The sequence below is a fragment of the Rattus rattus genome, chromosome 7, assembly GCF_011064425.1.
Source record: "Rattus rattus isolate New Zealand chromosome 7, Rrattus_CSIRO_v1, whole genome shotgun sequence".
Classification (NCBI taxonomy): domain Eukaryota; kingdom Metazoa; phylum Chordata; class Mammalia; order Rodentia; family Muridae; genus Rattus; species Rattus rattus.
Window position 1 is genome coordinate 66150474 of NC_046160.1, and position 25432 is coordinate 66175905.

The 25432-nt window shown below is 43.5% G+C and overlaps 1 protein-coding gene across 2 annotated transcripts in view; it reads left to right on the top strand.

The window, feature by feature from the left end:
- Positions 1–4112: 4112 nt before the first annotated feature.
- The window catches only part of Akap6 (A-kinase anchoring protein 6), a 391635-nt gene continuing 370315 nt past the window's right edge, over positions 4113–25432 (top strand). For both annotated transcript variants that reach the window (XM_032907724.1, XM_032907725.1), the window contains exon 1: positions 4113–4482. The gene's annotated coding sequence lies outside the window, so the exon portion shown is untranslated. The remainder of the gene's footprint in view (positions 4483–25432) is intronic.

The window sequence follows — 25432 nt, forward strand, 5'->3', positions numbered from 1 at the left end:
AATGAAGTAGCCATAGAGACTGAAGAAATGATGTGGCCATAGAGGCTGAAGAAATGAAGTAGCCATAGAGGCTGAAGAAATGATGTGGCCATAGAGGCTGAAGAAAGGAAGTGGCCACAGAGGCTAAAGATATGATGTGTCCATAGAGGCTACATATTGAAGAAATAATGTGGACCCATGTCCAGATGGAAGTCACAGGACCAGGACTGTGCTTTAGAAAACTACTTCTCCATGAGTTTGAAAGATTAGTCAGTATCAAGAGAACTAAAATTGATGAGCAATTTGTAGGTCAAGTTATGGGCCACGAGAGAGAAGACAAGGGCAGAGCTGAGGCTGCAAAATGGAGTTAGAAAGAAGAGAATTCAATATTTTAGACATTGATGGAGCAGGGGAAGAGGCCGGGCTGGAACACAGCTTGCAAGCTGCAGCGTGATCTGATTAATGGATGGGGCATTTTGTTTGGGAAGTAGACTAGATAACACATACTCGTCAGCTAAGTATTAGGAGCAGTGTTATTTGGGGCACTGGACCTGCAGAAAAAGCAAGCAAGCGAACAGACAATCGTGCTTCTGTTGTAGGATTAGCTGCTTTGGTAGGTGGATGACAACAAACTCAACAGCTAGTAAGACCCTGACCACCGACAGGCTGCTTGGACACTGATGGCAGAGGAACTCTGGGAAACAAGCATTTACGGCCTTGTGGGGAGTAGAGGAATTCACAGAGGAGGAAACATTTGATTGGAAAAGTGAAACATCTGGTTCCTAAGGAGCTAAGAGGGGTGTGGGAATCCCGCAGAGATGATGTCTCACAGGCAATAGTAAAGAAAAGACGGCAAGGTCCACCTTCCCAATCTGCTTGCATTTGGGTAAGGGTGGGCCATTTTCTCCCTGTTCATCCTTGCATCTCTAGTCTGAGTGATGGTAGAAAAAATAAAATAAGAGTGGAGTGTGAAGCGAAGCCACTTTTCATAGGTTTCAGAGACAATGGATCCAGATTACCCTTTGTAAAATCTGAGCAAGAAAAGGAACTATGAACAAGAAGATACTAACTAGACTGTGGGAGGAATAAGTTGATGCAGGGATTTGAACCAGTTCCTATCAGGTTTTCCTGGGCTTCTGGAGGTTGATACAGAATTTTCTCTCACGCCTCCACAGCCAGAGATCTTAAAAAGCCTGAGTACACTGGGAACCGTGGTTGCAGCTGATGGGTTTGTAACTATCACAGCAGTTTCCCTCCACAATGATCCCGTTCCATCACTGGAAAGCAAGTAAAGCCAGGGGAAGTGAGTAATTTCATTCTCCACCCAATGTAAAGAGCTATAGTTTTATCTCTTTTTTACACTGGAGGTATGTATGTTCCAAGCATGTTCTCCTTCGTTTCAGTACTATTCATCTCATGGCCCCAGTTCCTCCCCTCTCCCAGTTACATGTCTGCCCCTCTCCAGGGGAAAGGACATGTAATTTCAATCCACAGAAACTGAAGAGGAGGGGGTTCTTCGAATCATGTCTCACTGTTGGTAAGGTGACTACTTTTTGAGACCTTGTTGACCATGAGCAGAAAGTCATGCCAGCCACGTCAGGATGCTCCTCAGAACACTTGGCTTTGTTGGTTGTTCGATGGTAGACTTGGGTTGCCTAACATGCTTGACTATGAAATCTTCAGGCATTCAATTCATAAGGTTAACGATACCGTTATAAAGAGCAATGGGATCACGGATCAGTCAGTTGATAAATGACCTAAATGCTAGACGGACTGTATACACACGAGGAAGTTAACGTTCAGTCTAACCTATGTGCTCAGGTTAGCACAAGAGTGAAGACAGACACACAGCTATCCCACAAGGACAGCCTCACTGTCTGACTCGGGTCTGCTCCAGATGTAGCCTCCATCTACACTCCCTGATTGCTTCCAGAGTTGCTCTTACCTTTCTCTTGATTTTGTAAGATGCACATTGGCAGTACCTAGATCTAGTGAGTCATCCATAGACCGGAAGCTACTCATCTAATGATTACTTTATAGGAGACTAGAGATGATCTTTAGAGAGGTGCTTTCCGCAGCTCAGAGACATGTTGAACAGTGGAACCTAGGTCTCTCTCCCCCTGCGCATCTGTACTGTCTTCATGAAGAGCTTCCTGGTGCATGCATACTTCATGCCCTCACTGCCTATCCGTTGCCTATCCTGTTCTTTCCGGTTTAAAGTGCTCCAATGCCTGACTGATATCAGCAAATCCTTCTTTACGGAGAAAATGGCACTTGAACTGCTTACAACGCTGTGGATCTTCAAGGTTAATTCTTTATGGGCAGTTGTCAGACTGCACTGACAGCCTGGCTCTCACACCTCCCAGTGGGTAATGGTGACTATGGGCGGTGACAGGGGGAGCTGTGGTCCTCACAGATGCTCCCTGACTTCAGTGCAAAGTCTTTTAAGATTTATTTGTTCTTTTAATGTATGTGAGTACACTGTAGCTGTCCTCAGACACACCAGAAGAGGGCATCGTATCCCACTACAGATGGTTGTGAGACACCATGTGGTTGCTGGGAATTAAACTCAGGACCTTTGAAAAAGTAGTCAGTGCTCCTAACCATTGAGACACTCTCCAGCACCCAGTACAAAGTCTTTAGAAACTTTGTGAAGGCAAGTCAATCTGTCTTGAAAGACCAAGCCCTCTAACATTTGTAGAATGTTGACTTTAACTGGCATTGCATATTTGATCTCTTACTCTGTTTTCTAACTAGAAAGTGAAAACTTTCTATATTTGGATTAGACCATACTCTGTGTGTGTGTGTGTGTGTGTGTGTGTGTGTGTGTGTGTGTGTGCGCGCATGTGCGCATTGCATCTGGCAGTTGAAAATGGTCATTCAGGCTGTAAAACACAGTTTTGGGTATGTTTTGACTGTTTGGCGAATGTGCGAATTATTACATTTGAGGTGTTACAATCTCAGGTTTGTGCCCTAGGGGCAAGATCACAGCACAGCTGGCAAGACACCGAGGGGAAAGACGTGCCAGGGCACACTAGCGGGCACTTTATAAACCAGCCTGACTGTTCTTTTCCTGAATGGGTGCTTGAATGTGGCCAGCATGGTAGTCAGGCATAAGGGCATCACAGATGTCCCAGTGGGCTGCTCTGACTGAGATCATGAATTCTTCAGAGGGTATTTTAGATTACTGAGGTCTCATACCTGTGGAGAACTCTGACACATCTTCTGACATAGCTCTGAGACTGGCTTCCCTTCCTAAGTCAGCAGAACAGCAGCGCTTACAAAGCACAGACCAGTGTCATCAGTCTGTCATCCAGGGTCCGGCATCACTCAGCCACTGCATGCAGTCACTTGGAGGTCAGTGCTATGAAAGGGCTAGAGATGGCCCAGGGCTTTAGAGGACCTGTTGCTCTTGCAGAGGACCTGGGTCCGATTCCCAGAACCCACACTGTGGCTCACAACCATTCATAGCTCCAGTTCCAGGGATCCGATGCCCTCTTCTGGTATCCATAGCACCAGGCACCTATGTGGTGCCTGTACATACATGTAAGCTGAACACTCATATATAAAATAAACCTAAAACATTTTCAAAATGAGTGTGAAGTGGTTGGAAGTGTTTATGTTCATGGAATTTTTAATTAGCTTCCTCGTTTTGTCAATTTTTAAGTTATTAATTGATAAGGAGCAAAGTTCATGAACGTAAACGTCAGATAATATTTGGTTTGAAAAACAAAATCAATTCTTCACCTGGAATTAAGGTGGATACTTTCCCCTCTTTTTGTAACAGGTCAATGATAATTGGCTCCAATATCTATTTGTAAATATTTTTGTTTTTAACACAAATGCATTGCTAACCAACAGTCGGACTTCTGTAATTTTAACTTTACCACCAGGACCTTGTCTTTGTTGTCTTGCTTCCTCCCTCTGGTCTACAGGAGAGAATGGGGTGGGGATGAGTTTACAGCTCAGCGAAGTATGCACTGGGCCTTTTATTTAGTTAGTTTTTCCCTTCTAATCTGACCAAACCATTTAGACACTTGACTCCTTTCTACGTTCCTTCTGATGTTCACTGCTAATAATAGTCAAGGCCCACATACTCCACAGAGTGGTAATCTGCTCTGCGGTGAGTGCCCAGGGAACTCGGTGCTCCATGAACAGTGCATTGAGAGCACGTATCTGTTACCCTACAATTTCCTACCATTCATTCCCCCCAAGGGCTTGCAAACCCATGCTTAATATTCTTGCAGAAAGCCCAAGTCCTCATGTCTTTCATTTTGCCCTTCTCCTTTCTCTCTCCTAGGTTGAACTGTTTCTGGTTTGCACTCTTAACCTACTGATTGCTTTTCTCTGGGCAGGAAGTAGTGTGTTCCCATTAACACTTAGCACCCGGAACCGAGCACACTCCATCACAGAGTAAATCAGGGCTATCTTTCCATCTCACCTTGCTATTCATTAGTTTCAAGTCGGGAGTCCGACATTGACTCCATGAAAGACAATGTGCAGGTGAGTGGGTGCTGAGAGTACGCGGAAGTGTGGTCTCACAGTAAACCAACGTGGCAGGAAAAGAATCCTGATGATTAGGAAGAGCGTGGGGAAGCACGGCTGCTGTGAGCTGACCCAGCAGGAGGGCATTTCCTAGTTAGAGATTGAGGAAGGTCTCCCAGAGGAAATGATTTTAAGGCTGGGTCCTGAGGGAAATTTGGGGGATGAGAAAGGCAGAAGGGATGGGGCAGCAGGAGCAAAGCACACCGGTGAAAGGAAGGGAACCTTTAAAGGCCTTGTGAAAAGAACCGGAATGAAATGTAGCCTGACTGAAGATCAGGTGGAGGGATTGTGGGCCAATCATTCTTTTATGGTGTGTGTGTGTGTGTGTGTGTGTGTGTGTGTGTGTGTGTGTGGCATGTGTATATGGCGCTGCATGTATTTGTGTCTCTGTGTGTGTGGTGTGTATGTGTGTCTGTCTCTATGTGTGTGTGTTGTGTGTTGTGAGTAACGCCTTAAGACGAAGCCTTCAGAAGGGAGACATTCTCCCCTTCCATCATGGAGAATGGAATCATTCAGGTCATCAGCTTTATCCACTGAGCCATTTTGCTGGGGCCCCCAACAACATTTGAGCATCTAGCATGTGTTAGGAGCAGTTCTGAGCAATGGGTTTATGCCCATTAACAAAATAGGCTGAGTAAAGTAAACCAAAACAAATAACACCTAAAACCTCTGCCTCGTGGTTAAGGATAGTAGGAAATTCAAGTTCCAGTGCCACACCAAAGAAAAATCACTTAAAGGACCAAGGGTTATTAATGTGGTTGGGGTCATGCCACTGAGAGCTATGAAATTCACATAGCGAGGGCTTTATTAATAATGATTCTGGGGTAACAAACATACAATGGCAATGTTGGAAAGCTGAATATTCTTAAAATACTGAGAATAGTCCTGAGAGACCAGAAGCAGAGACTGGCCAAGAACCTATGCAAAAATAGCGTGGGGTGGTACTAGGCTGTGCAGTAAAGCGCAGATAATGGATGGGTCTGAGACTCGGTTAAAGAGATAGACTTGTCGTCTAAAGTAGATAAATAAGAATCCTTTCCGATTGATGAGATCACTAACCAGTAACTGCTGGATGGGCCTTTAGTGTCTCCACTGCGCTCTTATCTGCACGACAGCGGAGTCAGAATTCGTGATAAACGCCAGACAGCTGTGCACATTAGTTACCTTCTCTGAACTGTTCGTCTAGTAAACCTGGGCAAAGACACAGTGGAGATCTTAGCCTGATGCGACTTTCCCAGTGACTTCCCGATCCTGGGATGATTGTCTCCTCCTTTTCAAGAGCTGTCTTGCTGTTATTACATGCTATGTTTATTAAACCGAGTAAGGAATTTTTCTTTCCAGACACACAAAGGAGTGGGCAACCCCTTTTAAACATTGACTTTATTCTTTCACTGGTTGACTTGCTCCAAATACCAGCAGCAATTCTTCTTATCGTTTTTCATGATTTAAACCTGTAAAGCATAATGAAATGTGTAAGTCCAGACACATCAGAAGAGGGCATCAGATCCCATTACAGATGATTGTGAGCAACCATGTGGTTGCTGGGAATTGAACTCAGGACCTCTGGAAGAGCAGTCAGTGCTCTTAACTGCCAAGCCATCTCTCCAGCACCGCCCCCCCCCCCCAAATCTCATTCTCTGTGTTTCCTTTCTCTAACTGTACCTTCTTCCTGGGCAAGGGAATGAGGGCTGACTCATCATGACTTCTGGTTTTAGTTTCAATAGATTTCAGAAGGCATAAAACTAAGTCAACAGATCACCCGGCTTACATTAATTTTGTTCAGTTTAAATGCCAATATTGAGACACAGAAGGGGCGTGTAGGAGATTATGGTAAGAGAACTCCAGAAATACGAATATTAACTAAACCATAAAAGCTCTTGTTTCTTATGGCCCAACAGACATCAAACGTGAGATATATGAGCTGTAATTCCCAAGAAATTTACATGGATTTTAGAGAGAATTTTCATGTGTTCAAATCCACCCGAAACTCTTTTCTGAGAAGAGATAAATGAAATGAACCCGTGAGAAGCCCAATGTGCACTTCTTTAGATGTTAAAATGACCTTGTGAATATCATTCTTCAGTAGAGTGGAGATCTTGATGGGTCGGCACAGGTGAAGAAAGCGTCATGAAACAGATGGGATTTCTGTATCATTTCCTGAGGGCCGAACTGAGAAAAACAGGTCAGAATGAGGTGGAAGGATGCTTCAGACACAGAGAATCAACAAGATAGTGGTTGGGGGCAGGCACCCAGCTCTGGGTACTGTACAGCTCCCGTGGGCAAGTCGCTGCCTGATTTGGACGTTTTCCTCATTTTTAAGATACACAGGCTGTTCCTTTTTTCAATCCTATCTACACTCACTCATTTATTTATTTCCCTTTCTTTCTCTTCCCTTACCTTTCTGGTTTTTATCCATGCTTACTGAGAGTTAATTTTATGTCTAATGTTGGACCATGCCACGGGGACACATAAAACCCCATTTCTACTTCTGTAGAGACAAACTTGCCATTCAGAAGGATGGATTTGATCTTCGGGAGGCGAGATTGATGGAGGAATGGCTAACAGGCTAAGAAGTAGGGAAATACTGACAATACAGATTAAAAGAACAACTCCACCAGTAACTTGACTGATTTAGCATTTTTTCATTTTCTTTTGAAAAGTCCTTTGAGTCAATATGATTTCTGTAGAGAATGACCCTTTGGCCAACAGAGGACAGTAGTTTCGGTGTAACCTGTACTTAACACACTTAGGGGCTCTGTATGAGATAAGAAGTATTGCCATCCAAATCCAGGGCCAGAGAAATAAACCCTGATATTAATTAAAGTTTCTTTATAAGAACATAATTATAAAAACACCTGATTTTTAGAAACTAGAGACAAAATGGAGGAAAAGCTAGCACTTGGGGTTTGAGACTCAGGAATTATTCATTTATATCTTGGCATTGGGCAGTGACAGGATGTCACTGTGATATAATGTGAGATGCAAGTAGGAAGGGGGTGGAACTAGGGCTGGAAAAGTACAGTCATGGTGAGAGACAGGAGGACGGTTAGCGGGAGGAGGGTCAACAAATTAAAGTGTATTAGAAAATTCCATAGCAAAACCTAATACTCTGTAAGCTAAATGTTTTTAAAAGTCTCCAAGAAAGCAACTTCAACTTCCCCAAATCATCGTGTACGATTCTAGGTCAGGCGTGATGGCACACACCTGTAAGCCCTTGGGAGGCTGATGTGGTGGGTGCTGAGTTCAAGGTCACCCTGGGCTGCATAGGGAGGCCCTCCATCTCAACAAAGTACAGACCACAGGAGCCAGAGGAAACAGCTCTCTCCTCAGTCCGCAGTCCAGTTTAGTGTAGGCAAGTGTGTGCCGGGGGCCAAATGAGGCTGGGTGTGCCGTGCCAGACGCTCTGTGCACAGACAGTTCATCCACAACCAGGCCAGTGGGATCACACCAGTCTCTCTCTCTCTCTCTCAGATGTGGAATCTGAAAAGGGAGATATCCAAAACAGAGTTCTGTGGAGCCTTCCGAAGGCTGGGGGCAGTGGAAGAGAGGACAGGAAAGGGCGAGTTGTGGGTGGACACCGAGATGTGCTAGCTAGGACAAGGGGGAAGCTTCGGTATGCTGCTGCATGAGAGAGTGGTTGCAGACAAACACAATGCACTGTATATTCTTCAAAAGCTAGAATATTTGAATATTTTCACCAAAAAAGAAGCAGTAATTGTTTGAGGAGAGAGATCTGTCACCGTTTGTTGAACATTGCACGAGGGACACATGTATCAAAGCATCAGTCACATGGCATTCTACAAGCACGTACAATTTTCATGTATTAGTTTTTAAAAGAACGATCACAGTGTGCTGAGTCAGTTAGGAGGAAACAAATTAGGAAATGGCTTTATAAATTCAAGTGAGAGATATGTGAGAACTTGGGAGCACCCGTAGCAGGAAGAGGCCCAGCCACTAAGGAGACAATCCTGAAGGGGAATCAAGGGATTGCTGACCAGGTGAATGCAGGCCGGGAAACAGTGGAGGGCAGCTGGGAGCTCTAAAGGTGAAAGTGTGAATTCCAGACTTTCTGGCTTTGTCTGGTGATGGGCAGTGTGATGCAAAGGGGAAGCTAGGAGCAGAAGGGGAGTACAGTTTGGATGTGTTACATTCCACGTGCTGTAGGATATTTTAGGTGATATTTGTAGCTCACAGTTGGAAATACTCTTGTATTATGAACATGTGTCAGGAATACGTTTGCAGATGCGGTATGTGTCATGCAGAGGACACAGAATTACTCACTGCTGGGAAGGGGGGTAGAAGACATCTTAGGAAAGTACATATTTAAGAACTCTGGAGAAAAGGCTGCGCTTAAAATGGGAGGCAAGAAGGAATATTCAACTAATAGAAGAAGCCAGGCTTCAAACAGATAGGTGTGGAGTGTTACAGGGCAGGGGTGTGTATGGGGAACCGAGGATGGCAGGGTGATAGCCAAGGTGGGAGAAGGAGACTATAGCATGCACTTTGCTTTTAAAAAATGACGTAATGGCATCTAATGCTTCATGTGCTAACTTAAAAACTCAAAAGTAGGTCATGTGATATTTACTGTCAAAATTTAAGTTTATATTTATAGACTTATTGAATCCTTGTAACAATCTTACTTTATAGATGAAGAAATAAGAGAAGAAAAAGTCAAATGATTTGGAGAAAATCTTGCAGTTAATAAGTACTAAAGGTAGTCATTCAAACTCATTTTACCATGGCGGTAAGGAAAGGCATTTCCAGTAGGTCTCAGTCTTCCTTCCTTCCTTCCTTCCTTCTTTCCTTCCTTCCTTCCTTCCTTCCTTCCCTCCTCCTCTTTTTCTTCTTCCTTCTCTTCCCCTACTCCTTTTTTCTTCTTCTTTTGGCTGTTTTTGTTTGAACCCTTTTATATCTATCCTAGCTTTTTAATAAAAAAGATGATACTAAAGAATGAAAAGTTAACACATAAATGCTTTCTCTGTAACACAACCAGTTGGGAGCTCACTGACCGACCTGAAGGACAAGAGCTGACTGCACACAGTTGCTCCCACAAACGCAACCATGAGTTGAACTTCGAGAAACTCCTTCAACAATCTGAATTTGCAGCTGCTCTTAAAGACTTGAAAATTTTTTTTTTTGCAATGTGAATGTGTTGCCTGCTTGTGTGCATGTGTACCTGGAACTGGGGTTACAAATGGTAATGAGCTACCATATGGGTAGCAGGGGATTGAATTGAGGTTTTCTGCAAGAACAACCAGTGCTCTTAACCCCTGAGCCAATCTTTCCAGACCTAACCTACCTTTCACTCTTACCTTGGTTTGTTTGTTTGTTTTGAGACAAGCCCTTGCTGTGTAGCTCAGGCCTGTCTAGAACTCACCCTGTGGGGACTGGAAATGTTCAGCACAACACTTGGTGTGATCTTACCTTCTCTTTCACGATCTCCAGCCCTATCCATTGGAAAATATCTCAGAATCTTCAGTGCAAGCTCAAAAGTTGCTGTCCGAAGTATTTTGTGAAACACTAGTTTCACGAGAGGCTCTATGGTTTTTAAAAAAGTCCCTTAGTCAAGTGACTCTGAGAAATGCTCCATTCTTCCCTTAGAACTTGAGCATCAGAAGCATTGGAGCCCCACGATACAGAATTTGTTCTGTTTTCCAAACAGAATATGTTTGAACTCGGGGAGTAACCCCTTCCACCCAACCCTTTGTCTAGAAAACTCTAAACATCCCACAGGATCTGAAACCTTCCGAGTGTCACCTGTATCTTACCTACTCCTAGTGGTTCGAGAGGACAGCTGTCCTTGTAATGCGTTTATGCATGCACGGTCCTGTGGCTGAAGTTTAGATGCTGCACTTGAGTTCCTATAGAGGACTTGGTGCAGAGCCTTCCACAGAGCGACTGTGCAGTTAGTCTCTACCGAACAGACGAGTAAAATGTGTCAAACACAAAGGCAATTAGTACTTTTCTTTTAAGGGTAAACCTTTTCCTTTAAAGTATGATGTTAACGGGACTGACATGGTTCTAGATGTGGGTGAAAATTTGATTCAGACCCAGGTGAAACTTGAGAATACAGACACTACTGCAGGTTTAGCTTGAGGTTGGCTCACACGTGCTCTTGAGTCAAGTCGAGGGTAAATCTGAACATGATTTATTATTTTGAAGAAAAAAAAGTTTTTTCTGAGTTTTATATTGTCTTATAATTTGAGGTCATGCTTGGGTTTCATACCTTTTGGGTCTTTCTTCCCATTTGATACATTGCTTCCCTTGCTTGGTATTGGTAGCAGTCCCACAGGTTGCTCTAGTTCATCCGTGAGAGTCTGTGTGAATAAAATGTCGTCATCTGTGTAGTCTGACCTCTCTTCCCTTGAGTGTGTGACATCATTTGCTCTGTTCTGCTTTTCACCTGTGGGGCGAAGACAGCCTTCTTTGCCTCTCCCCCGCCCCCGCACTATTTTCTGGATCATATGACTTGTCATGTCTGGTCACTATATGGTCATACAAAAGAGTGTGTGTGTGTGAGAGAGAGAGAGGAGAGGGGGAGGGGGAGAGGGAGGGGGAGAAGGGGGGAGGGGAGGAAAGGATGGAGGAAGAGAGGGACAATACTTGCTAAGGGAGCTAGACCAGACACCAGAGCAAGCAGTTATGGGGTGTGGTAACCTCTCGAAAGACCCTGAGCTTTCGTAGGAGAGTGACTGCTTTCCCCCCACATAGGTATGGGCCTTACCCATACTCTGAAAGCCAAATGTTCTGTCTTTGGAGCAGAGCATTAGAGGCCTTGTGAGGTCAGAGGGCTTAGTAGGAGTTTTATTAAGTTACTATACTTGTTTAAGAGCCCTTGATTAATCATAATTATTACTTTAGAATGAGTCTGAATTTTTTTTTTATGGAGGACAACCTCATTCGGAGTGTGCTTTCTTGTCTTCGGAGTCTCTTCAATTTCCAGAGCCCTTTCAGTGTCATGAAAGGTAAGTTGTCCACATTTGTGTACTGAAGTGGCACGGGCAGCATATAGCTGACCGTGGAGGCAGCAGGCATGGCAGACATTTGAACTTAAACTCAGCAATGTATTGTATTGAATTACCCAAATGCAGCTCAACAGTAGGAGTGCTTGTCTGGTGTGCACGGAACCCTTTGGTCTCCCACACTATGTAGAGCGGTCCATGTTGGTGTTAGCAGCATTCAAGCGGAGGCAGGAAGATCAGAAGTTCAAGACCATCTTCACTTACACAGCAACTTTGAGGGTAGCCTGGGCTATAATGGGAGTCTGTCCCAGAAAACAGACAGACCGACAAACAAATGAACAAATAAATTGTATTTGTGAGATAATGTTCTGGGAATCAGATTTGGCTGCATATAACAAACATTATGATATTAGGAATAAGTGTATTGTTTCCCACAGTGACACTATGGCATGCAATTAAAATGGAAAATTTTTTTTCTGACAAGGCAAAGTTTCAGTGTCACGTGAGGAGAAACTAACATGGAACAGTATTGTATTAATAACATGGGGATGTTTAGGGCAGATATTAATATTTCCTAGAGTGAACAGCTATTATGTTGTTCATCATAAAGCAAGTGTTGAAAGAGAATAATGCACTTCCGGGTGAATGCCTGGGGGCTGCCGGTGGCGTTCATTAAGCATGAACCACTAAGACGGCAGAATTCCCATCTCTGCTCCTCCCCCATGAAATATCTCTGTGCTTCACTCCCTTTGAAGCCAATATATGGTCTTTGCTTTAATCCATTTTTAAAGCTCCCTTTGAAGACAGTAGGAGCTCATGCCTGGAGGACAGGGCGCCTGCTGGCGATGAGGGGCGGGGCGTAATCTTCACCAGAAAGTGGTGTTTACTGATCATCTTCATGCACGTGAGCCACTCGGTTACACGCAGAGAGATTCTCAAACTAGTCTTATGTATTTGTTCTTGCTGTCATTAGGTCTTCAAAAGGGCCTAAACCAGTATTTTCTTTTTAGGATAGGGTATTTCTGCTTGAGATGATTGGGGACTGGAGAATTTATAAGTGGAAACAATTATTTTATGTAGACAGGCTCAAAATTGTCTCACTTAACCTGAGTTTTTCAAGTAGCTGAAAATAATAATTCCGTTTGGAATTACTTCATACTGGTCAACCTTGCCTTTACCAGTCTCATTAAAATACTATGAATGAGGCGAGAGGTTACTAATCTTCACTTTTCTCACCTTCTTTTATGTTGTCAATCAACCGTCCTCCTTAACACAGGCTCTGTTTCTGCTCTGCTCCCTGATTATATCCGCAGCCTGAGGAAGGACGAGGAAGACCCCAGTGGATCTGAATCTCTCTCAAAGTCAAGAGTGAGACCGTTTCTCCTCTCTTTTTCCCATCCCTCTCATCTTATTCCTCCCTGCCTATGTTTCCTCTCTGCACTTGTGCGGTGGATTACTCGCTGCGGACCCTACCCGCACACGGCACCTCTTCTAAACAGCAGTTCCCGATTGGCTGGCATTGGTCTCTCAGGCAGTCCTCAATTAGGTCCTCCTGCAGGAGCTGCTTTTGATGCTGTGCGCATTTACACAGAGGCTGCCCGTCTGCTACACCTCTCCTTGAGATTTCCTGCTTTTTTCCCATTCCCTTTTAACCTGCTCCTAGGACATTGAACTTGCCTAGGAGGCTGCCTTCATTCATGTGTGGCACGGAGTTTGGTGGCTCCAGGGTGGACCTCTCTATCTGTGTTTCGATCTTGACTTGACAGTTTCTCAGAGCCTCGCACTCAGCAGCTCAAACCTTATCTCTGCAGCAAACGATGAGCTTTAATTTCAATTTCGGAGAGCGGCATCACCTTCTATCTAGCTCCCATCTCGCCTGCAAAATCTGAATGATGTTCCCTGTGCTTCGGAAGGCATCTTTCTTTGCCACTGTACCGTCACCATCTCTCCTCATTCCTTATCACATCTTGGCGGTGACTACAGCTTGCGTTCCCTCTTGTGGCTTTGCGATATAAACATGTCTTCACTCTATTGTAAGTTTTCTCCCGAGAGACTGTAACTGACCATGCCACTCTCAGACCTAAGGACTCACTGGCTGGGGAGATGGCTCAGTCAGCGGATAAAGAGCTTACTGGACAAACACTTGAGTTTGGATGCCCCGCACCCGAGTAAGAAACGGTATGTGGCGGCACCTATCTGTAACTGCAGGGATGGGGCCGAGATAGGAGGATCCCTGGGGCTTCTGGCCAGCCAGTCTAGCTAAAACGGCACGCTCAAGATTCAGTGAGAAGCCATATCTTGAAAAATAAAATGGGAGCATTTGAGAAAGTCACTCCAGCTTTGCTCTCCGGCCTTCACATGTACCAGCACATGAACACACATGGATGCAGCTTACACATACTCTCCCGATAGAGAACCCCTTGTTTATCTCAGCTGACATCTGAAGATTTTTACAGTTTGACTGCATTCTTTTTTCTTTCTTTAGTCCTCTTTTCTTTTCAGGAACCTATTAATCTTGTGGAAGTGTGCATACATGTTTTGAGACTGGATGATGAAGAGATGCCCAGCGTCTTCCAGTAGCCACCAGGCCCTTCACTGAGCTCCTGGACACCCATTCTTTCTGCTCTTTTAGTACGTCGCCAGGTGATCAGCAGAGGTCTGACGTCATGTGTCTTGTACACCAGAACAAAAGCTTCGGAAATTATGCCCTCTAGTTACTTCTCTTTTGATCTCCAGCCCAGTGCCCATCTCTGATGGGATACAAATCCAAAGAAGTTTAGTGAACACATGAGAGAGTTAAGATTTTTGAGAGGGTTTGGTTTTATTTATTTATTTATTTATTTTACTTTATATTTTGGCTTTAGGTCATATTTTACATTATTCAGGTACCTTATTTGAACATTAATATAAAAAAATCTTAAAAATAGAGATAGGAAAGATATTAAAGCTTAACTCTTTTTTTTTTCCTTTTTTCTTTTTTTTCGGAGCTGGGGACCGAACCCAGGGCCTTGCGCTTGCTAGGCAAGTGCTCTACCACTGAGCTAAATCCTCAACCCCAAAGCTTAACTCTTATAAATGGAAACAGCGCTAATCCAATAAAGTCTGAACAGATAGGAAATGTTGGTATAAATGCCTCTAGCCCCTTTTCTGCCTTCAGAGTTACTGCTCCCAGTGAACTGGTTCTCAGCCTTCTTAATGCTGCGCATGACCCTTTAATACAATTCCTCATGCTGAGGTGACCCCCAACCGTAAAATTATTTTTGTCCCTACTTCATAACTGTAATTTTGCTACTGTTAGGAATCATAATAAATATTTGTATCTCCCCATAGTCTAAGGTGACCCCTGCGAGAGGGCCGTTTGACCCCTTTCGCGACCCACAGGCTGAGAACTGCGGTGGTAGAGCCCCTGCCGCAGGAGGAGAGCATCTTCCTACCACGTAAGCCACTTCAGCCAGGGACGGAGAGCCACTGCCTGCTTCAGACTCAGCTTCCTTATCCCTCGGATTTCCCTTAAAAGTCTTGCATTTCCTTAGCGTTTTAAACCAGGATTTATAAATAAACCAAACAAATCCCACTAATCTTATTTTTTTAAAACTATGATGATCTAGTTGATAAAGCTTAACGTCAAAACACCCGTTCTGTGGAAAGTACCTTTAAAGAAACAGATATTATCAGTAAAAACCTTTTCCTTGCAAAGACAGATTTGGGTCTCCATCTTGGCGATGCTTCTTGTCTGGACAGTGGTAGGGATATAGTTTTGCTGCTTATGCAACCTAAGAATACATGAGAATGTATAACTTTACTCAAAAAGATTTAAATTAGAAATTGGCCCCATTGTTTGGGCTGTTGTAAGACGTAAAAATGAGACTATGGAAAGCCAAACCTGGAAGCCAAACCGCGGGGTCGAGAGGACAGAACAAAGGACAGAAGAAAGACTGGCTTTGAAGAGGCCAGAAAGAGGCCAGCATCCTTTGCTCGTTGGCGGTTTCCTGTTACTCTATGCAGCGGGTTTGGGTCTTCACGTGCTCCCCACTTGCTTCTAACTTGCTACCGCATCCGCGGTCCATCCCCCTTCATCCTCCGATGACCTGCCTAGCTGGGTTTTTGTTCATAATCAAGTCTTTCTCCTACTGTCTGCCCCCAAGCCGCCATGTGCCACAGGTCCAGGGACCCAGTCACTGTCATTTCATTCTTTCTTCTCTTTGCTCCTTGTTTGTCTCCAGCCCGGTGGAGTCCTAATTATTTCGGAACCTTCTGGGCCTCGGGCCCAAGTCTGTGAAAGGGGGATTAGTAATAAAACCACTCAGGACTGCCTCGGGATGCATTCTCCACCCCCCCCTTGCCTTCTGCACAGTCACTTCCAGTCCACCCCTCTGCGGATAGGAGGCTCTTTGTTCCTCCCACCCACTATGCTGTTCGCTTTGAGTCAGCTTCTAGAATTCTCAGGGATGACCCAGTGGGCCTGGGTTTCAGGTACTGGAGAGGGTGCTCGGTAGGGTCGTTGCTGCTCTTGCAGTGAATCCAGTTCCCAGCCCCCACACTGCAGCAAATCTCCAGGTATGGCTAATTTGACTCCCTCTTCTGGCCTCATCTGGTACTGCACTATGTATACATACATACATACATACACACATACATACATACACACACACACAATACAACCAAGCACACATATACATAAAATAAAATAAAATAAATAATTCCACTTTAAAACAACAGCTAATGGTTTCAGCAGACCGCTCTGAGGTCAGGATAGCCCTGGGCCTACTTTGATGCACACATCCCAGGCTCATGCCTGCTTATTCCGTGGTTGCTCTGAGAGGTTTGGGTGGGTTGTACACTCTCTTTGTGTCCCATTTTCCTAATTATAACTACACACAGGCTTATGGTAAGTATTAAATGAGCGGCTTCATGAAAGTTTTAGTATAATGCCAGCATACATGGCCAGTCAGCATTAACTATCATTATTTAATAATTCTTTTTAAAGTTGAGTGCCTTATAACTGACGCCACAGCGTTCTCAATGCCCACATTCAGTCTCCCATTTCCAGGGGAGTGGGGGATTCAGGTGTCTGTCACAATGGCTGTCGAGAGGTAGATGCTTGCCTGGCTTACTGTGTGCTGTAGAAGGGGCATGTGGCCGTCTGTGGCAGCTCTGTTTTCCATGGGAGAAAAACAAAGGGAAGGATGTTGGACTCCAGGAAAGGGTGCAGATTTAAGGACAGCTGTCTGGAACAGGAGAGATGGCAGCCGGGCTGGGCAGGTCTCTCTGCCGCCGCCATCTTGATTGGACTGTTTTTACCAGCTTAGAAATCCCTTGTCACACAAGCCTACACTTGGCCTTTAAAGAATGCCACTTTAGAAAAGGTATGTTCTATGTTAGAGGTAGGGCTTTAAGATTTGGGAAGGAGAAATTAATTTCAGGTCTGCTTTCCTAGTAAAAAATACCAAGAGGTTGAGGAAGAAAATGTCAAATATCAATTAAATATTTAGATGTGTTAAAAAAAGAGAGAACCATCTTATAGAAACTTCAAGAGAATTTAGGTTAGCATAGTATATGGTACATTTCGGTAATCCCTCCTTCTGTCTCTTGAGACAGGAGGATTAAAAGCTTGGAGTCACACCCTGAACAACTTGGCAAGACTCTGGCTCAATTCAAAAATAGTGAAAGAGATGAGAAATAACGCAGTGGTGTTGTGCTTTCTTACCATTTGTGAGGCCCTGGGTTCAATACTCAATATTGCAAGAAAAAAATCCAAAATGAATATTGTAAAAGAAAATTATATATATATATATATATACTTATTATAGAAATCTATCACTGCTGTTTAAAAAAAAAGTAAGAGATGTGTGTGTCTGTCAGCCTGTCTGTCTGTGTATCTGTCTGTCTGTGTGTCTATAATCTCTCATTTCCTATTCTAGTCTGACAGAGTAGATGAGTGTTTATATTCATCTGATATATTATTTTCTAGAATGACTAGTTTTAGGAAACCTACAGTTTCTTATATATTCTAAAATGAGCCAGAATATTTAAATTTGTCCAGTCTCTAGAAAATCCAGCGTGTTTTTCTGGTAGTATTATGATGGAGTTAAATTACAAGACATTTAATGTAGAAGTTCAACCAGGGACGTTTGAAAAGAAATTATTGTGCACAATTCTGCTTGTCAGTTCAGTTAAGGAGCGTAGGCCTGACCAGCACTCCTGGAGATAGGAGGTGTGTCTGCTCTGCCTTTCTACACTGACTGACTCCCAGAGGCCTCTCATATTGTCAGAGCAGCTTCAAGGACAGAAGTTCTGGTTTAAACATGGCTCTGATACGAGCTAAGCTTTTCATATGACCTAAGCCAAGGAAGAGTGATGGTCTGCCCTAACACAACGGGAAAACTGTATTACTTAGAGGTTAGGCAGTAGCCTCTTACCTCGTATGCTCCTACTGTATCTCAAGAATGATGTCTGACACATGAGTGTCAGCATCCCTGCTGCCTTGAGAACCTAAAGCTTGGTGACATGCAGCTTCTCACTCCCCAGCTAGTTGTCATTCCACACATTCTCCACAAAACAAGTTGCCCTTTTGTTCTTTTTTTTTTTCTTTCTGGCCTGGCACCAGAAATGGGCTGTTGGTTCCTGATTAGAAAATAGCCTCGAGCAATGTGCACAGTGCTAGAACTAAGAGCACTGTAGTATTTAATACCTCCTAACTGAAGACTTAGGTTTTGGACAATGGTAGGAAGGAACAAAATGCATTAATTTGAGAAGCAGATTTTAGGCCCAAGTGGAGTATTTGATGGTGTTCTCCTCTTGGTAGAGTAGTGGGGAAAGGGCCCGCTTTCTCTATCAAGCTAATTCATGTCAAAGGGACAGGAGACCTCTCCAGGGTAAGGCTCTGTGCTTTGTGTTACCCTTGTTTGCAAAGGATTTGGGATATTTTTAATTCTCTAGGCATATTTTCATGGGAGAATAGAGAGTGAAATCTGGAAGTCCTGAGTTTATTGTTCATGGTTTGCTCCTGCAGCTTAATCACTGGAGGGGAGGAGCAAAGGGTAGCCTATATTAACTGCCCAGGAGTCAGCATCAGAAGGTTTTGGTAATCGATGTGACATCAGGCTTCCACTGAGTTTTAAGCGTGTGAAATGATTCATTTACGACGGAAATATGTGGCAAAGAATTTCAGTTTCCTGGCCCCGGGCCCCATTCCTGTGCTATTACAATGTCTCTGGTGAGCTGGTTTAATCGGAACTGGTTTGGCATGTTCTGAGGTAGTACAGCCTTGCCTTTCAGTGACTTCCGGAACCAGGGAGAACAAAGTACACTCACGGTTGCTTGCTCTGATCTCAGTGACTGCCACTGACAGAGCGCCCTCAGAGCCTAAGCTCTGCACACACTCCCGGCTTGGCTTGCTCTCGTGGGAACGGGGAAGAATGAGGCAGGTTAGGATGGATGAAGGCATGTGGGTGAAGCTTACGGTGAAACCTGCAATTGTAAAAATTGATCTCATTTATGGTAATGATAGCCTATAAAATTAGTGAGAGTTTTATGAATATCCTAGTCTTTGATCTGTTTGGCACCAGGGACAACAGGCAGTGGATTTGACATGGCAAGGAGCTCTAGCCATCCGTCCCCACACTCTACCTGTTATGGTGCTGTCCTGGTCTTGCTTTGAGCTCACTCGGATCAGGACACTCCTGAGGACTGCACGACACCCTGCAAAAAGTCGTAAAGCATTTTGTTCTGTGAGTAAGAGTAGCAGCAGCCATTATACATTTATTTGAAAGGGAGAGGTATGGTTCCCTAATAATAGTAAAAGAGTAACTTCCAATTCTGGGGGACTAAAGAAAAAGAAAAACCACATTTATCTGCACACCCACTCTGACTCAAGCTGTGAAGCCAGAGCCCAGGTTGAAGGTCTTTTATTTTTAAATTTTAAGGGTTATTAATTTTATATATGTGAGTACACTGTCGTCTTTTCCGACACATCAGAAAAGAGGGCATTGGATCCCCATTACAGATGGTTGTGAGCCACCATGTGGTTGCTGGGAATCGAACTCAGGACCTCTGTAACCGCTGAGCCATCTCTCCAGCCCCAGGTCAAAGGTCTTCAAAAGAGAATCCTACTCCTTTTCCCTTTAACCACATTGATCCGAATGGCAGTTCTACTTCGTGAAGGTTATCATTTTTGCTTAAAATTTGCAAATCCCAACAAATTATTTGACTTCACTGAAACACGAGAAGCTTCCATGCTGTTACCAGTGCCCAGGGGCGACATTTCCAGATGCTTGCCCACTTGTTCAAAGAGTTAAAGTAAAGATCCACATAGATTCCAAAGTAGCGAGGGAAAAATTTAAAAGCCCAAGGCATTTAGAGGCGAGAAATACACGGAAAGAGTGGCATCAGGCCACGTGGCGGTGGGGGCGGTGAGGATACTCAAGGCTCCAGATATTTGGGCCTTTCTTTCGTGGGTCCCAAGAGGAGGGGTTTGGTTGCTCTGCTGAGTAGTTTTGTCACCTTGACATAAAGAAGAGTCACTTGGGGAGCGGGAACCTCAGCCGAAGGGTTGGTCGCCTTTATCAGATGATGTGTCTTTGGGGAATTTTCTTGATTACTCAATCCTTAGGAAGGTCCACCAATGGTGGTGCCGCTGCTGGGCAGGTGGTCCTGGGTTGTGTGAGAAATCAAGCTGGGCAAGTATGGGGCAAACCAGGTTCCCCCATGGCCTTTGTTTCAGTTCCTTACTCCAGATTCACGCCCTAGCTCCCCTCTAGGGACCGCAGCCTTTCAGCAAAATTAAGCACTTTCCTCTCCAGGTTGGTTTTGGTTTCATGTTTTATCCACAGCAACAGAGAAACAAACCAAGACAGATTCAAAGGAGCGTAGTGTGGGCACTCCTCGGTTTTGATTGGCAGGCCTGATTTGTACATGCCGTGGCTTACTGTGTTTGCCCTTTCCCATGATGCATCTGGTTTTAACCATATGAGGGCATAGTTTCTCCCTTAGTAGTTCCAGAGTGTGCTTGAATATAACAAGACGTTATCAGACATCCACTAAGGGGAATAACTCACTGGGCGTCGCAGGCTGTCAACGGGTTGCTAGATTGCGTTGTTTGGAAAGGGTGGGAGTAGAGCCCAAGCCAAGTGTACTCCCAAATTGCTAAAATAATCCCTATGCCTGCCTGCCTCAGAGTGTTATTTCAGCGGATACAATGTATAAAGGTCAGGGCAGGGTCAATATATCCATCTCTTTTAACATGTATCACTTGTTTAAGAAAAGATATTACCCATAGTTTCTTCCACTTTTATCTTTGTCTATAAGATGGCAGGATCTACTTCTATTTATGTAATCAACATTATCCTACTCTCCTGCCTTCTACCGTCCCTATCCCTGTTTCCCTGTCTCATGTCAGTCTCTGTGAAACAGGCTTTGTCCTCTGAAGCATGCATGTTCTATTATGGCATGTGATCCCGTCAGAGGATACAAACTTTGTTTAGGCACCAATGTCTAAGGGCCCATCTCTCTATGCCTTGACCGCATGACCTGTAACTGTTCCCTTGGAGCCCGATGTGATGTGAGCCAGGGCCCTGTGATTCACCATGAACCTTGTTAATGCAGCTAGGCTGCTGCATATGGAAGGCCTTGGATTGCTAAATGTCAGTGTGAAGAAACAGACAAAGAACAGTCAATGACATTAATTCTCTACTGATTTGATTAGTAACTAGTCTGCTAATTCTCTAATGCCTCCTGTTTAGGAACGGAACTTGCTTTTTTAAAAATATAAAAATGGCCACATTAACAAACAGTGTGGAGGGGCAGGGTTGCATCGGTCCATTGGCAGATAGAAGCCTTTACTCTGGGGCTATCATGGGGTTGAGCGCCTGAGCCGGAGTTGGAGCAGGAGCAGGAACTGAAGCTAGGGTCTACGAAGATACTACAGCCTTAGCCCTTGCCCCGGTTGTCAGAGCCTTTGACCCTTGGCCATGTGGTGATGAAAGCTTCCTCCATGCTTGGGGTGGATGAAGAGAGCCAATCAAAGCAGCCTGCTGTGGGCCACGTTGGCACCTAGTGCTTAACCTTTATGGCTTTCCGAGGGCCGTGATGCCTTGCCACATGTGTGTCCTCATTGCTAGAACCTTCAAAGGTCTTTCTTATTTCTTGTGCTTCTTGGCAAATACATGTTCTTAAGAAACCTTTGCCTCTGAAAGAGATTCCTATCTTTGTAATAGGTTGCATGGTGCCATTTCTGAGGGCAAAGTACTGTCGTGCCTATAAATAGGTCTCTGGCTTCTAAACTTATAACCTCACAGTGGGCTAAAAATACAATCAGCTCCAGGTTCATTGTGGAAGCATGCCCTTCCTTCTGCCTGGACCAACCTTGCTGCGTGTGGGGCACTGAGGCCCGGAAACTCACACTGGTTGTACATGGTGTACTTCTTGGACCTGATTGCTACTACGCAGTGAGGCACAGTTCCTGAAGTGCTTGTGGCTGCAGAACCTCACAGAACTTCTTGCTAAGGAACCTCTGCTCTTGTTTCATTCATGTTTCCTTAGTGTCCTGGTCTGGAGTCCTCAGCTGTTTGCTTTCTGCATTAGAGTTCATCTCCCTGCTTTCTTTTTAAAACCAGGTTTTGATTTTGTACCAGAAAAAGACGCATTCAGCACCAAGAGCTGCAAGTTCACAAACTTTTGGCTTTAATTATCTCTGTTCCTACATGTCTTCTGCACACATATGTGGAAGCCAGGCTATTAAGAGGCTTTTATCTTCCAAAGCAAGAATTCTCCAGAGCCAGGTCCCTGAGCACTTGGGTGTTTTGAGAGGAGCTCCAATGTCTGTGCTTTTGTCACTGCTTCATTTCTGTGAAGAGACACCATGACCAAAGCAACTTTTAGAAGAAGGCAATTAATTGGGGGCTTGTTTATGGTTTCAGAGCCTTAGTCCATGACAGCCAAGACAGGGAGTGTGGTGGGTGGGCCTGGTGCTAGAGCAGTGGCTGAGAGCTTACATCCTGATCCCCAGGCAGGAGGTAGAAAGATAGAGAGACAGAGCCTCGTGGTGTGGGCTTTTGAAATCTCAAAATCCATTATTTGACACACCTCCTCCAACAAGGCTATACTTCCTAATCCTTCCCAAACAGTTCCACTAACTGGGGACCAAGCATTTAAACATATGAGCTGGGCGCCATTCTCATTCGAAGCACCACAGTCTGGTGGGCTTTGTCGAGGAAGAGAATAGCTTTTTCTGCACAGAGACCACCGAGTCAGTCTATCTGCAGTGGCATCACATGACCAGTGTGTGCTCACATGAACCTGATGGGAGCCACGTAGGGCTGAGAGTAACTTTTCAACCTTTTTCTGGGTGTGTGACAACAGACTAAGTTAGTTCTTGTACAAGTGTGCTTGTGTGCAAGCTTATCACAGGTCCTATTTCAAACATAGCTTAGCAGTTCTAATAGCTTTCTGAGAGTCAGCTGTGATGCAGTCCCTGTGTCAAGTTTTAAAGTGGGGGGAGAGAAGGAAGGAAAGGTAGAACGGAGTCGAAGCATGAGGGAATGCTGGGAGAAGGGCCAGGAGATGGGGAATAGAGAGAGGCACGGGGCGGGGGGAGTATAAGGAAGGGCAAATCCCTGAACAGCATCATCTTCTGCTGGAGTATGTTCACCTGCCGTCTGAGACTTGCCTGTTATCTAGTAGTGTCCCGTAAGTGAGACAACACATTTCAATGACATTTTGAGAGTTAGAAATACATTTTTCAGATATACCACAGGGGAGATTTGATTGTATTTCAGATCATCATTAAAGACCAGAAACCGTCTCTAGAATTCTAGCATGAGAGCTGAAAAAGGTTTCTTTAACATCTTTAAATAATCTTCTACTTAAACAAATAAAATAATTATCTTTATTTTATTTTTAATAAATAAAAGCCTACAGATAATCTTTAAATAAATGAATAGGTTGAATAGATAAGTAGAATAAAATGAATGAAATAGCTTTTCTTTTCCTCATAAAAACAAACCGAAGTTCACAGAGGCTAAGTGACATGACCAGACGTTATTAGCTGTCCGGAGGCAGAGCAGGGACCACACAGTTCTTCTAACTTGTGGTTTATGACTTTTGACTACACTCGAGGTACACGTATATATGTCAGATGTGCCGGAAGCAGACGGTAGCTGAGGCCTTCGGAGAGCAGAGAGTGAGTGAAACTGACCTAGAGGCAAAGGGGATAAAAGCTGGTTGTTTTGAAGCAGGGACAAAGGTAAGGTAGAGAGACTTGGGGAAGGAAGCATGTGATGGAATAGGTTGCAGTCTTAGTCATCAAAAGGAATCAAGCGAGAGAAGATTCTGCTTACTTCCAGGAATAGTCTATGGGTCATTAGCCTGCAACGGAGAAACTGATTATCTTCTCTTCTAAGAGAGCGATGGACAGATGTGGCTGGTGTTCATTTTTAGAGGTATCAGGAGGGGAAGGTATAGAGAGCTGAGTAGTGGCGGGGCAGCCGGGTGGAAGTACTTGAGGAGGAGCTGGACAGAAAGTGCTGAAGACCCTTGAAATCGATTACATCGGCTTTCCAGTCATGCCTGCCAGGCGAATGCAGCGGAGCAGAAGGTGATTGAATGTACTGAACAGTAGCAGCGTACACACAGGCAGCCTGTTAGAGATGCTGTCATTGAGAACAACATAAGGATAGCCCATAAAGGGAAATTTACCCCACATTTCAGACAGAAAATGTGATGGTTATGGACATTGTACAAACATATGTAGATATTATATTTATACAAATATATTAATACTATACCTTTTGTATTATAGTCTCTTTTACTTAAAATTGAAATTACTTTTATTGAACCAGGAGTCTGAAGGTAGGTTACAATTTCTATGTGTTGTTCTATGTTCTGTTATAGAACACAGAACTATATTCTATGTTACTGTTTTAATGTATTTGTGTAATGACTCCTCTTGAACTGATTTTTGTGGCCATTATTATAGGTCCCTTTTGCTTTCTGAGGAGTCTACTTAACACTGATAGAAAAGACTGTGGCTCCTTGTGGCACACCTTTTTTATTCCTTTAACCTCTCTGTGCCTTTATATTTAAAGTAAATTTCCCAGAGACAGAATGCAGTTGGTTCTTACTTTCTAACTGTGGCCATCTTTGTCTTTTAATTGGAATATTTACTTTATATTTAATGTTATTTTTGATGTGATTGAGTTGAGCCTTCCAAGTTGTTTTCAATTTGTTCTAGCTACTGTCTGTTCATTTCTTTTGGGTAGAGTATTTAGTATTTAGGTAATATGTAGCATCGAGTACTAGTTTTTTATTTTTCTTTGTTTCCATTACGATGCTATTTTTCTTGCTCTAAAATTTATAAAATACATACATAACTCCATACTTTGTATTTGAACAATTTATATAACATTGAAATACATACATAATATACTTTTTATTCAAACAATTTATGTAATATTGAAATATACAATAACATGATGCTTTGTATTCAAACAATTTATATAAAGTAATATTGAAATATGTGAAAATCAAGCAAATTGCAAATCATTTTCTTATAGTCTGTTATTTTCTTACATGTTGTACTCTTATGTATTTTGTAAATCTCAAAATATATTAATATCCTTATTTAAATAGTCATTTTCTTCCTAGAGACATTTTAATGAGAAATTTCTTATATTTTACAATAGTAGGCTTGCATCTTATATATTTACAATAATAGCCTACAGATTTTGTTATTTATAGTTTTAATTTTAGACTATATTTTAGACTGGAATATTTGGACAAAACCTATATATATTAAACATATACAGGTTATTTTTGTCATTATTTGACAAGCATTACAGCATAATGTTCATTTATATAGCATTTGCATTATTCACTTATACAGGAGGGTAAGAAAGTGTAATGCTATTCCACAGGACCTGGATTCACTTTCCAGCATCCACATTGGGCAG